This window comes from Anopheles cruzii, chromosome 3 (genome assembly GCF_943734635.1).
Source record: "Anopheles cruzii chromosome 3, idAnoCruzAS_RS32_06, whole genome shotgun sequence".
Taxonomy (NCBI): Eukaryota; Metazoa; Arthropoda; class Insecta; order Diptera; family Culicidae; genus Anopheles; species Anopheles cruzii.
The window spans coordinates 11,186,570-11,198,083 of NC_069145.1; positions in this window are offsets into that span (position 1 = coordinate 11,186,570).

Consider the following 11,514-nt stretch of genomic DNA (forward strand, 5'->3'; position numbering starts at 1 on the left):
AAAAGGAGGTGATACTGTTTTTGATTTTGAACGCGCAAACATCCAATTACAAGCATCCAGAGAGAGGCTTGCGAAAGACATTTTACATGAAAAATGACAAACTACGGAACAACTACGCTCGAAAACTGTACTCGGCGTACACAAATGATTTAATATTAGACCGTCCATCATATGTGTGAAAGACATAGTTCATTACTTCTTTAGCCAAGCGGAAACGAAAAACATCAAACAATCAACAAGAATGTCTGTACCCTGGGGATCATAAAGTTGACATAGTCAAATCCATCGTGAATCGATTAAAATTTTGGTGAACATGTGGATAAGATTGAACTGCTGAATTTAAATGTATCAGCTATTTAGCGGACCTGTGATAATGAATTCTACGATATAATCCTAAGTTTACTTTCAAAACAAACACCAGAAACCTTACAATCGAACGACAGTCCTTGGGCAATGTTCAACTAACCACCGTTCAACCTGGATTTGGTACAAAGTTTGCATTATATTGCGTGCCTTATGAGGAGACCCGTCGAAACCTAGGCACTGTGTTTTACTGCAGTTACACGACGCAGCGGGCAATTACCTAAAATTTCAAACAATTTTTTTATCATGCACAAATGCCAAGATTCGTACAAAAGAGCACAATTTCTACCGATAATCTGATTTATCTAAAGATTGCATCCACCTAAATGTGGTGTACAGAAAAACAACATATTCTAGTGCGACAATGTTTCCGACCGCTGAAAGTGTGCCAAATCGGTCGGGGCACAATAATTCGCGTCACAGCATCCTCTTTCAGATTTCTGCTGCTGGTGTTGCTAACTGGGTAAGCATTAACCATACATTTCCAGTGCCTATATTGTATAATTGTTATTTGGATGAAATAAAATAAAAGAATGACCACCACAAATCCTTCTTGTGTGCTTATTTCGACAAAATAATGGAGTGCAGTTCACAAAGCACAAAGTCCCCATGCCCGTCACGCCAATCGCGTCATTCTTTTCTCCCGCACGGAAACCCGATAGATTTTCGTAAAAATTATATTTGGCACCCTACTAAAGCATGGCGCTAGCGGATTGTGGTGTGCTTGGTGCACGTGGTGCTTCACAAAGCGATTTCGACGAGCATCGAGAAATGGTAAGAACCGTCCAACATCCCGAAGAACGCTCGAAATCGTGTACTTTTACGAAGAATATTTGGGCTTAAGTTATGTCGAAATTAATTCCTATTCTCTTGATTTTACCGCGTTCGGTCCGGTTTTTCGTACGTGATGTGTGTGTGTGTGCCACCCAGCGGCTGGCGAAGAGGCGAAAATGGTTCGCCTCAGGAACGGACCGAAAACTGAAACAATCGTTACACGCACCACGAGTGTGTGTGAGTGAGTACGGCACAAAGCCCAAGCCAAAGATTTTTACACTGCGATAGGAACCGTACCGATTCGGTTAATGTGGAAGAACGGTTTTAATCGCTTTTCGTGTAGGTTTTACAATTCTAAAAGACTGGTTGTGGCACTTTGGTGATATTGAGAACCGCAATCGGGTACGATTTTCGGTCTGTCTAACGCCGGTAGTGGCAAAAATAGCATGGGTGTGTTGGTGTGTAAAGCACTTTTTAACGGAAAAGCAAACACACGCACACCTGTACAGAGTTGTCAATATAAAATAAGCACTCGCAGCCAGCTTCTTTCATTTTCTCCGTGGACCCGTAGCAGCGTGGAACTTGGCGTCAGGCGCCGATGATTATCGGTGGCCTGACGGGTGGCGGAAGTGCAGAAATAGAGATCTCCTCTATCTATTGTTCGCCCACGGTCGGGCCGTTATTGGTGTGTGACATACTGTGATCGTGTTAAAAATGTGCCGGTGATCAAGCGGCAAAGCAACGGCAACGAGTAAAAGAAGATCGACACCCCTCACCCAGCAGCGAAGACGACGACGAGATTGTTCTGAAGCCGAATTGGACGGCATTCGTCGATGCTGATCCAAGATGGCTGCTGCGTGAAGAGGCGTGCTTTGCCATGCTTTCGACGAGGATGGCATCCGTTGCTGCATCAGTCGAGAATCTTTTATTTTAATGTGCTACACAACACTGGACGTATAAAGAACCTGTCCATCTTGGTGTCCTTATCCCCACATCGCTCATGTGAACGGGAAAGCAGCTGAAATTCTGACCAAACCCACACAGAACTCTTACGGACGCTTTGAGTTGGATTATTTTTATACGCCGATCACAGTTTCATCATCAATTTCGCAGTTGGTTCTACGTTATATGTTAAGGTAATTATTTTTAACAGAATAGTGCCTAAGGCAAGTGGTGTGCCTTCTGCTTCAATCAGAATGACGCATATCGTCAGCACGTTTACTGAAAACTTTAACCTAACCTATTCCTCGTTTTTTCTTTTCGCAGACAATTTAATGCTACTTGGTGCCGGTGGCACGTAACAGCACCAGCAGCAGTTCGTACGTTTGCGAAGGCGAGAGTGTACCCTAACCTCTCTTACGGCGTCTACAAATGCTGTCTACATACGCCGGGAACCCGGCTATAAAAACTGTCTACAAACGTTGCTTTGCTTTGCAGCGTCAATCTTCCCTTCTTTTCCATTTATTCTTGCAGCCCTGTAATCTTGTGTCAACAAAGCGTAACAGAGGTGTAAAGTTAGCTTGGTTTCGTAGTAGACGATAGAATTAACAATAGTTTAAGGCTTTTTGCCGATATTAATTGCGTGCGTGTTGCACGTTATATTGGGGTTCCGGGATACGTTTAGACCTTTCTGAATTCGGAATGGCTAAAAGGTGTTCTCCCTGGGTGCAGTTGGAGCACTTGAAAAGCCAGCACAGATTCATGCATCAGTTGCGCGGGTCGTCTATCTAGGCTAGGCACGCGCAACACGGTGCAGAATATGATCAACCACTAAAATTTCGGATGTTCCTTTAGTCATAACCCTTGGCAGGCGGCGGGCGACTAGGGTTTTCATTCTGGTTAAATACCATTGTCTCTGATAAGCTCTGTGTACGTGCGTAAGGCGTAACAGGTACCGGTATCGGTAGTATTTAGCCGGTACCACAATTAACAACCACTTGAATTTCGGATGTAACCATACGTATAGTACATTGCGACGGTCAATGTACGATCTGATACTCACTATGAGCAACCACTAAAATTTCGGATATTACTAAAGCAATTACCATTGCATATTTGCGTTGTTAGTAAATAAACCGTAATGAATGATTCTGATACAATGAATTGGTATTGTCTATTGTCTATTTATTATCTCGTTTTGTCGAAAGAAATGCGGGTTAAGGAGACGGGCAGTTCGTAACGAATCTCAACAGTTTGAAAATGGCAGCGGTATAACGTCATACGCTATTATGAAATTCACGCTGAGTGAGCACGCTAAGAGAGACGGCAGAATACAGCAAGAGAGAAGGCAGAAAGAGAAAGCTATAGTAAAATGAACGTTCGAGTTTCGTAATAGCGCCCGCATAGTCTTTTCAGTGCCAACCGAACAAAAGTAGCAATTGAAATATTTCACTCTTTTCTTTTCACACTGAAACTATTCAAATTCTCTGTCTCTCTCTCTGTCTCACCCACACACACGGAAGTAAAGCCGAACGTTCCCGAAGTCATTCTGTCCTTTTCGGCATTTGGTCAGTTTCGGTAAAGAAAGGTCAGGTTCAAGAGCGCAGAAGAAAAGACAACAAATTTAAACCGGTAAAGGGTAAAGTTTTGCTTTTTCGTCAAAATATTTTTGGCTTTCGTCGGGGAAGGACGAAAATTGTCGCGCGCGGTAATGTATCTGTTGTGCTTAGTTTGAATGTTGTTCCCGGTGCGGTGGGATTTCGTGCAGATTCGTTTGAACCATTCAAACCGTGCTTCGGGAGCGTGTGTTATCGTTAGATCATCGCGATCGCCAAATGAACCGGTAGGATGCTGACCGTGGATCAATTTATTGACCATAGGCACTTTAGTGAAGCGTGGTGTTAACATACCAGCGCACGAAGTGAATAAACCGTGTGATCGCGGAATAACAGAGCAAAGCAGTTCGCGGCAAGTCACAGTGTTTGCCCAGCATAGTTCCAAGAGCACCGCGTGCCGCGTGAAATCTTGCGGTTAGAAAGGCAAAACAAATCAAGAAGAAACAACTTCTCACGCCACAAACAAGCGTTTGCATCCAGGTCTTCTTGGCGTTCGTCGTTCTTCGTTCTTCGTTTGTCGGTAAGCGAAAGAGAAAGCGAAACGGCATCGGTTCTTTTCTGTCCACTGTACACAAGAAGGATCGCTCATCTTCCGTGTTCAATCTCTCCCTCTCTGGCACTATCATTCTCTCTCTTTTCCCGCCGCTTTGATCGTATTGTGTTCGCGGTAGATTCGTTAAGTTGTCGTTAAGTTAAGAGAGAATCCTCCTGATCCTTGGGAGCGATCGTGGCTTGGTAATTTGTTGCGCAAGATGCCCAAGACCTTTAAACTGATTGTTACGGTGGATACTTTTGATGATCAAGTAGCTTTGCGATGACGAAACTATCATTGGTGTTTAAACGTTCCATGAAGCAGCTGAGTGTTTATGGGATACTTCAACGTACAACGTGTTCAATTAAGAAAAATGCTTGATTTAAGATTTGCTGGAAGAGGTAAACACTAAGGTTAAAGGCTCCAATACGAACAAGTTATGGTAGTTGTCTATTTATTTTTGTCACAATATTTTCATTAAATTTGTCAAAATTCTCGATTCTGCTTGTGTTCTTCACCATTTCCATCGCACATCAAAGGGAAGAAAAGATTTCGATTTCGTTGAGACATTTTCGCCGAATGCTTCAGTGAAATGCACTCGGAGCCCGCAATGGTTCGCACATGCACTTTTCGTTCGGGCCTTTATGCATCCGACAGTGTTGAAACCTTGAAGGACGACACCGTAGACCGGCCATCGGCATGAATGTTTGATGTGGAAGAGCAACAACCGACCGGGCGGGAGCATGATGGCCCGTGGTCAAAAGCCACTGGCCTGCACATGGTCCGTATGTTGAGCGAAATGTAACCCCCCGATGAGAGTGCCAAGCAGTTTATTTTGCAATAAACGAAAGCTGACCATTGGCCGTTTACACAGAACAGGAGCAGCACTTTTTGCACCAACCCTTTCGCTTCTGACATTTCACCGTCCCGAGGCAAGAGAATATTTCACAAAGGGAATTGAGCACTTTCGTGTGTTGCGTCCCAAACACACACACACACACACACCAAATCTCGGATCAACAAAGAGCTTTATTTTGGACATTTTAATGACTTTTAACGTACGAAGCGCTTAACGTGCTGTGGGAAAGCGATTTTCATCCCCCGCGTTTACGTCACGTCATTAAAGTTGGTTCGTGAAACGAAAGGCGTAACTCGGATTTCGGCATCTTGATCAACGTCTTGGCGCCATTCGTCTGAATTTTCCGGGAAGCTACCGGCCGCTCCACGAAGATGACGACGGACGGTTGACGGATGCATCGTTGGATGAAGCGGTGGCCTAAGCCGCTAAAACAAAGCCGACCAGTTGGTTAATCTTTTCGGCGAGAGCGATGTTAAGAACAAAAACATTCCTGTCAGTCCGGCCGTCCGTAACTCTCACTAACGACGTTAAGCAGTTTTTCATGAGATCATCCACTAACAAAAGGCACAGATTTGAAATACCTGTAATATTGTAAATTTTTTCGGCATTTCAGTTTGGTTTTAACTTTCTTCTAAATGATACCAAACCGTATTTATATAAAGAGCATGGCATGGCAACAGTTTAGCCGTATGGGGCCGGCCCTCGTGAAGATGATTCCCACAAAATTGGTGTAATTTGTTCGATTGACTTTTTTGCCTGTCCGCCGCTCTTGTTGCAACTTGAGAACACGGAAAAACAATGGTAAACATGAAAAAAAATAACACAAGCCGACATCCATTTGTGTCGACAAATTGAAGGACAAAAACCTCCGTCAACTCCCGGAAAAAGGACACCGAAAAGGGGGGGAACCATGCCCCTCCCCACTTGTGGGGGGAAAAATCGCGCCCAGTGCGGCATAATTTTGGAACCAGGAATTGACGAAGCAGCAACCCCCTTTACAAATTAGCCATCGGTGCTTTACACGGAATTTGACAAACTCTCGAACTACCTGGTTCTGGACACCAGGAACCCAGACCCAGGCCAGGTGTTCCGGCGTAAGCAGTTTTACCGGCGTGAACTGGGACTCTGGAACAAGCTTTGATTTTCTTTTGGGCAGGTTGTGCACTTTTTGCATATAATTGGCGGACCATCGGAGGACACTTGTTTTCGGCCATTTCGTGTTTGTGCCCCGTCAACCCGTTCCGCTCCGCTTTCGAGTGGACGTAGTTTGCAAATCCACTGACTCCTGCTGCCAAGAGAGGACCTGCCGTGATTGCCGAAGTCTGATTTGTGTGGTGACACCTTATCGGGCGACGCATTTTGTTTTATGTGTACTTTCAGCCGGCATAAATGTCACCGTCGGCCTTGCCATCCTCCTCCTGCGCGGCATGCAGAGTGGGCATGAAAAAAAATGAGTAAAAATTTAACACTTAACATGCGATGCTCTCATGTTTCCGCTTAGAGCGGTTTTATTTATTTTTTTTTTTACTTTTTTTGCGTTTTTCGGGCCGGCGATCAGTGTTTATCCTGGGTCCCATTCTGGCGCGGTGGGGGCCCTTTCGGTTTGCGCTGTTTTTCCCTTTTGCGCGTTTATGCAGTTTCTCAAGGCGTTTTCTGCTGCGCTGCGGGTCGATGAAATATGCAAATTTTTCGCTCGCTTTTTGCTTGGCCCCCATGTGCCCTCGGTTGCTGCCGGTTCGGGCATGACATATTTATTTCACTTTTTTTCTGCTTTTGTTGGCCGCGTCCCTGTTTGGTTGTGCGGTTGGTCTTGCCGCATGTGTCCGTGTGTGTGTTATAGTTTTCTGCGTGGCCGCCACGTTTGTTTGAGTTTCGTTCGGAGAATTTATAATACGCGCTGGGCTTTGGTGACGTTCGGAAGATGAAGCCGACGACGGCGACGACGATGGCGACGGCTGCTGTCGCCGCATCTTTGCGGCTCAATTTGGAATTCCAAGCCCATAGTCCGTTGCGCGCCGGGTGGGGTCCACTATTACTGTGCTGTCCTCTCTGAACGCACACACACACACACACACACGTTTGGTAAGGAGGAAATTATTCGATCATGCCGATGGATGAGCCAGCCGGTCGGCGGCGGTCCGGCACCAGGGAACCGCAAACGAATATGAAACAGACATTAGCCACCATTATCCTTCGCCGGTCGGGGCGGTCATCCTCTTCGGGCGTTAGCGCAAAATTATGCGTGCCGTGTTTGGGCCGAGTTTTCCTTGCGGGCCACAAACATTGGCATCCTGATTGCTAATGCCATCTCAACGGAGGAGCTATTTACTCACTGTTAGTCATCTTTTCGTGGCCTTCTACATACCGATTGTGTCATCGTTTGTTGCTAGAAAAATCACCAAAGCCAGGTTTTGAAGGGTGATCGTAGTTGGCTGCTCTGGTTCAGCGTGACAATTTTTTCTTGTGAGATGGTAAAAAGCGCTCACTCAGTGAGAAGACTCGTCTCACTGCGGTCGTTCATCATAAAATCTTATTTAAACCCAAAATCACCAAACAAAAAGAATATTCTGTTTTTAATCTTCTGAGTTGTTGTCATTTTCGGAGTGCTTCATGAGTTTCATCCTTTCTCGTCGATCGCACAAAGTACCGCCACCGCGGCATTGGCATGGCATTTTTGCACCGGTTCCCGCCGCCAGACGCCCAGCTCGTTTCGTGGCCGGCGGTCGGCAATGATCGCACAAAACCCGCCGCAACTCACATTCTTGTCTGGGGAAGACGATTCGATTCGATTTCGCTTCCCGCCGTACTGCCGGTCAAACCGGTCCAGTCCGGCGGCGCACCCGAAAAGGCAAAAGACAGTCGGAACCGAAAACCGATCACGAGTTGTTGCGTATATGCGTATGGTGGCGGCGGCGGCGCCAGCTGCAGCTGCAAGTCTGTCGTCGTCGTCCGCGAATAAGCGGCTCCGGGGAGCATACTTTATTCGAGGCTTGCGCCGTGGGATACGAACGGAAGACACTTTTGACGAGTTTCGATTTCGATTTCAAAAGAATTCGGAAAGACTCAAGGAAAGACGATGAATCGCGAAGGATTAAAACTTCCCTTCTGCGTGATTCTGCTGGAGTGTCTGGAGCGCGGGGTGGGGTCCTTTCGCGAGTGCTTCACCGCAGAGAGTGCGCCTGCATTCGCCTTTTGGTCGGCTTACACGGCGCTTACGCCTTCCGATCCGTGCTGCGTCTGGTGCGCCGGTTTTCGGTGCCCATCAGGAACGTGTACGCTGTATTGAAAGTACCGTCGAGCCGTCCTTGCATGGGCCAATAATTTTGCGTTGGTGTAAGCAATAAATTATACCCTCCGGATGGCTTCGGGGGGCCGCCATTGTCGTGATTATGTCGCGGCCGGCCGCGGTCGTCGTCTGGCGAGTCGTATCGGGCCTCATCATGCAAAAGAAAGGCACCGCAGCCGCCAAGAAGTTCTGTGCGCCCATTTTTTGCTGTTGCTTCGGTGGTTTCTTCCTTGGTATCAGTGCCTTCTTTTAGTTTGAGGTACTTTTTGCGTGAGTGCGCATTACTGGGGCGCCTTAATGGTTCCCGTTCCTCTCCCGTGGCTGTTGGCCCAAGATGATCACGGCGGGCCCCCGTCTATCGGGCGGAACCGAAAAAACGCCGGGAGGGAATATGTTGCCGTTCGTCGTGACTCGTCGTTGCGCGTCGTGGAACGCGTCGACTCCCAGGCGGAGCCCCAACATTAGTGGCCCCATGCTTACATTATGCACCGGGCACTGGCACGGCAAATCGGGGCAGGTTTTCCAGTTCGCTTCGCGGGACAGGTACCCGCGATGCTGAATTAGATAAGCAACGTTGTAACACGCGCTTTCGAGGGTAGCCAACGAGGCACGCATACTTTACTTGAGGAAGCATGTAAAAAACAGGGAGACAGTGACAGAGGATGCTAACAAAGCTTTTCTTGTAACGTTTTTGTCATCGAACGTTCCTACATTTTCCAAACCCAAAACTCCTCGACCCCTGGGCTTGCCTGGCGAGCCAGTCGAGCCGGTGGGGCAGCTACAACAAATCGTCCGGCATTGCGGTGGTTCCGTGCGATGCTGCAGAGAACTAATTTTTCAAAACGAATGATAAATGAATCAGTGCACTCGCGCGGGAGAAAGCTGAAAGAACCCGAAACCACCCGAAAATATGTCGGTCAATACGCAGCGGAGGGTGGTTTTGTTCGCTCGCAACCCGATGATGTGAAAATAGATACAGTACGGTGCTGCGCCAGGAGAGGAGAACTTTTCTCCGGTATCGGAACGCCCGGATCTTGCCCGGAAGTGCGGTTATAAGAAATGGTACCGGCCGGTGAAACTTTTGCACCGACGTGAACCATGAACAGACGGCACCAAAGGACCACCAAGTTGAGACGGAAAACTATCAAGAAAGAGCAGTAGAAAGGAAGGTGATTTTCCGATCACACGTTTCTCACCCAACTCAACGCCAAATGAGGCGAATGGCAGTGTGTCCAGAAATCTGGACCACATTCCTTTCCGTCGGCGGTCGGCGTTGTAAATCATTACAGTTTTATCTAGTTCCCGGTTGTCTGTTTTTCGGACACGGACGTGTATCCCGCTGATGACCCTTAATAATGTGCATCACCAGCGGGGCGAGCTGTGCGAGATTGTGATAAGGGAGAGACTTTCACCCCCCACGAAAAAAAACACCAAATTAATGGCATCCAGTTTTGCGATGGCCTCGATTTGATTTTCGATCAGGATGAAAATGAATTAATAGACACACCGCCGCAGGAGAGCTTACATTTTTTTTTTGCTGTCTCTAGGAGCCGGTGTACTCCTCGGGGACCAAAAAAACATCCGGCGAACGTCCGGGAAAAGGGGAGCAACCTCACCTAGTCCGGGGCCTTGGTCAACGCGGTGGCCTAGAGTAGAGTATCACGTTTGTTGCATATCATCTTCTGGCAATTAGCATAATCCCGAGGACCGCAGCGCAAAGTGTAGAGAGAAAAAAACGAGAGGGTGGTAGCAGATCGTATCCATTGTCGTTTATCATTAGGCCGCGATCTGGGAGCCGTTCCTCGACTCCGAATGTAGCGCAAAGGTTCAACCCCACGGGCTTGTAATTTGAGGCACCGGCAAAAAGACAAAACTCTGCAACAGGACAGAGAGACATGCCTGACAGGTGCAGGTGCCGTCGTCTACAACCAAGCGAGTGGACGGCTCTCCCGGCTTTTTCCCGACGGCGGCCCACGAGAAGAAGTCCCAAACCTGTCGTTCCGTGGCCGCCGTCTGGCGGCGATGGCATGCCCGTTCCACTCGGGTTCGTTTCGGGCGGGTTGATTTTATTTTTGCATATGATGCCACGCAGCCGTGGGACGGCAGCGGCAGGAGCTGTTTATGGTTGCAACCCATTGGCGTACTGCTGCTGCTGCTGTGAGTCACATCCCCCCGGGCCGTGGCCACACCGACTCACAGATAGCACCGTCACGGTTCGTACTGTGCACAAAAAATAGCGAACGATGCTGCAGGCGAAGACACACGCGCCGTAATTCTCGCCGCCGCATTCGTGGTCCTCCGGAGAGCTTCGGTAATGGATTCGGTTCACGGTTTTCCACCGCCCAACACCGGATGCTGTTGCCCGGCAGGGTTTGCGGTCGGTTGTGTTTGATGGGTTTTCTATTACTCGCTCGATTAGCGAATCGTTAGGTTTTCTTTTTATATAGCACTGAGGTGAGATCTTCCCCGGACAAAGAGAGAGCGCGCTAGTCAAGATCAAGCGGTGGGCTAAGATTAGCTGTCGGCGCATACGATCTCCAGCCGGCCACGGCTCGGGTATGTGTTAATTGGCCATAAATTTGAATTAACCTGTTGCACTGCTTCTTCGACACCTCTCTAAGGTGCGCACGTGATCGGGGATCGAGAGGAGGTGACTCATGTCGCAACGATGAAGAATCGCTCCCAAACTGGTGGCCGCTCTACGAAAACCCAATATTTACTTCCCTCGCCCCTAGATTAAAGTCTTCAACTAAAGACTCAGGCTGGTTGATCGAGGAACCGCATTACCGCTTCTCATGCCAAACAGGGCCCGGTATGGGCAAACCAACCCGTCTGAAGGCAGCAAAAATAACCCCCGAAGGCCACTGATGAATGTTTCATTTCTCACGTTTTACAAAAAAGCCCATACCTTATCTTACATGGCCCGCGAGAGGGTTGCGTCGCTATGACGCGTCCGCGCCGCACAGATTAGCCTATGGTAGACGGGGGGGCCGTGACGGCGATCGTGAGTACGACAAACACGCCGGGCCGCGGGCGTGTGGATGTTTAGTCACCCGTGTAACGTAAATCGTCGCACGATTAGGATGTCCCGTTTCGGGGCCACCGGCAACACGGGAACCGGTAGTTCACCGGTAAACAGCCGCAG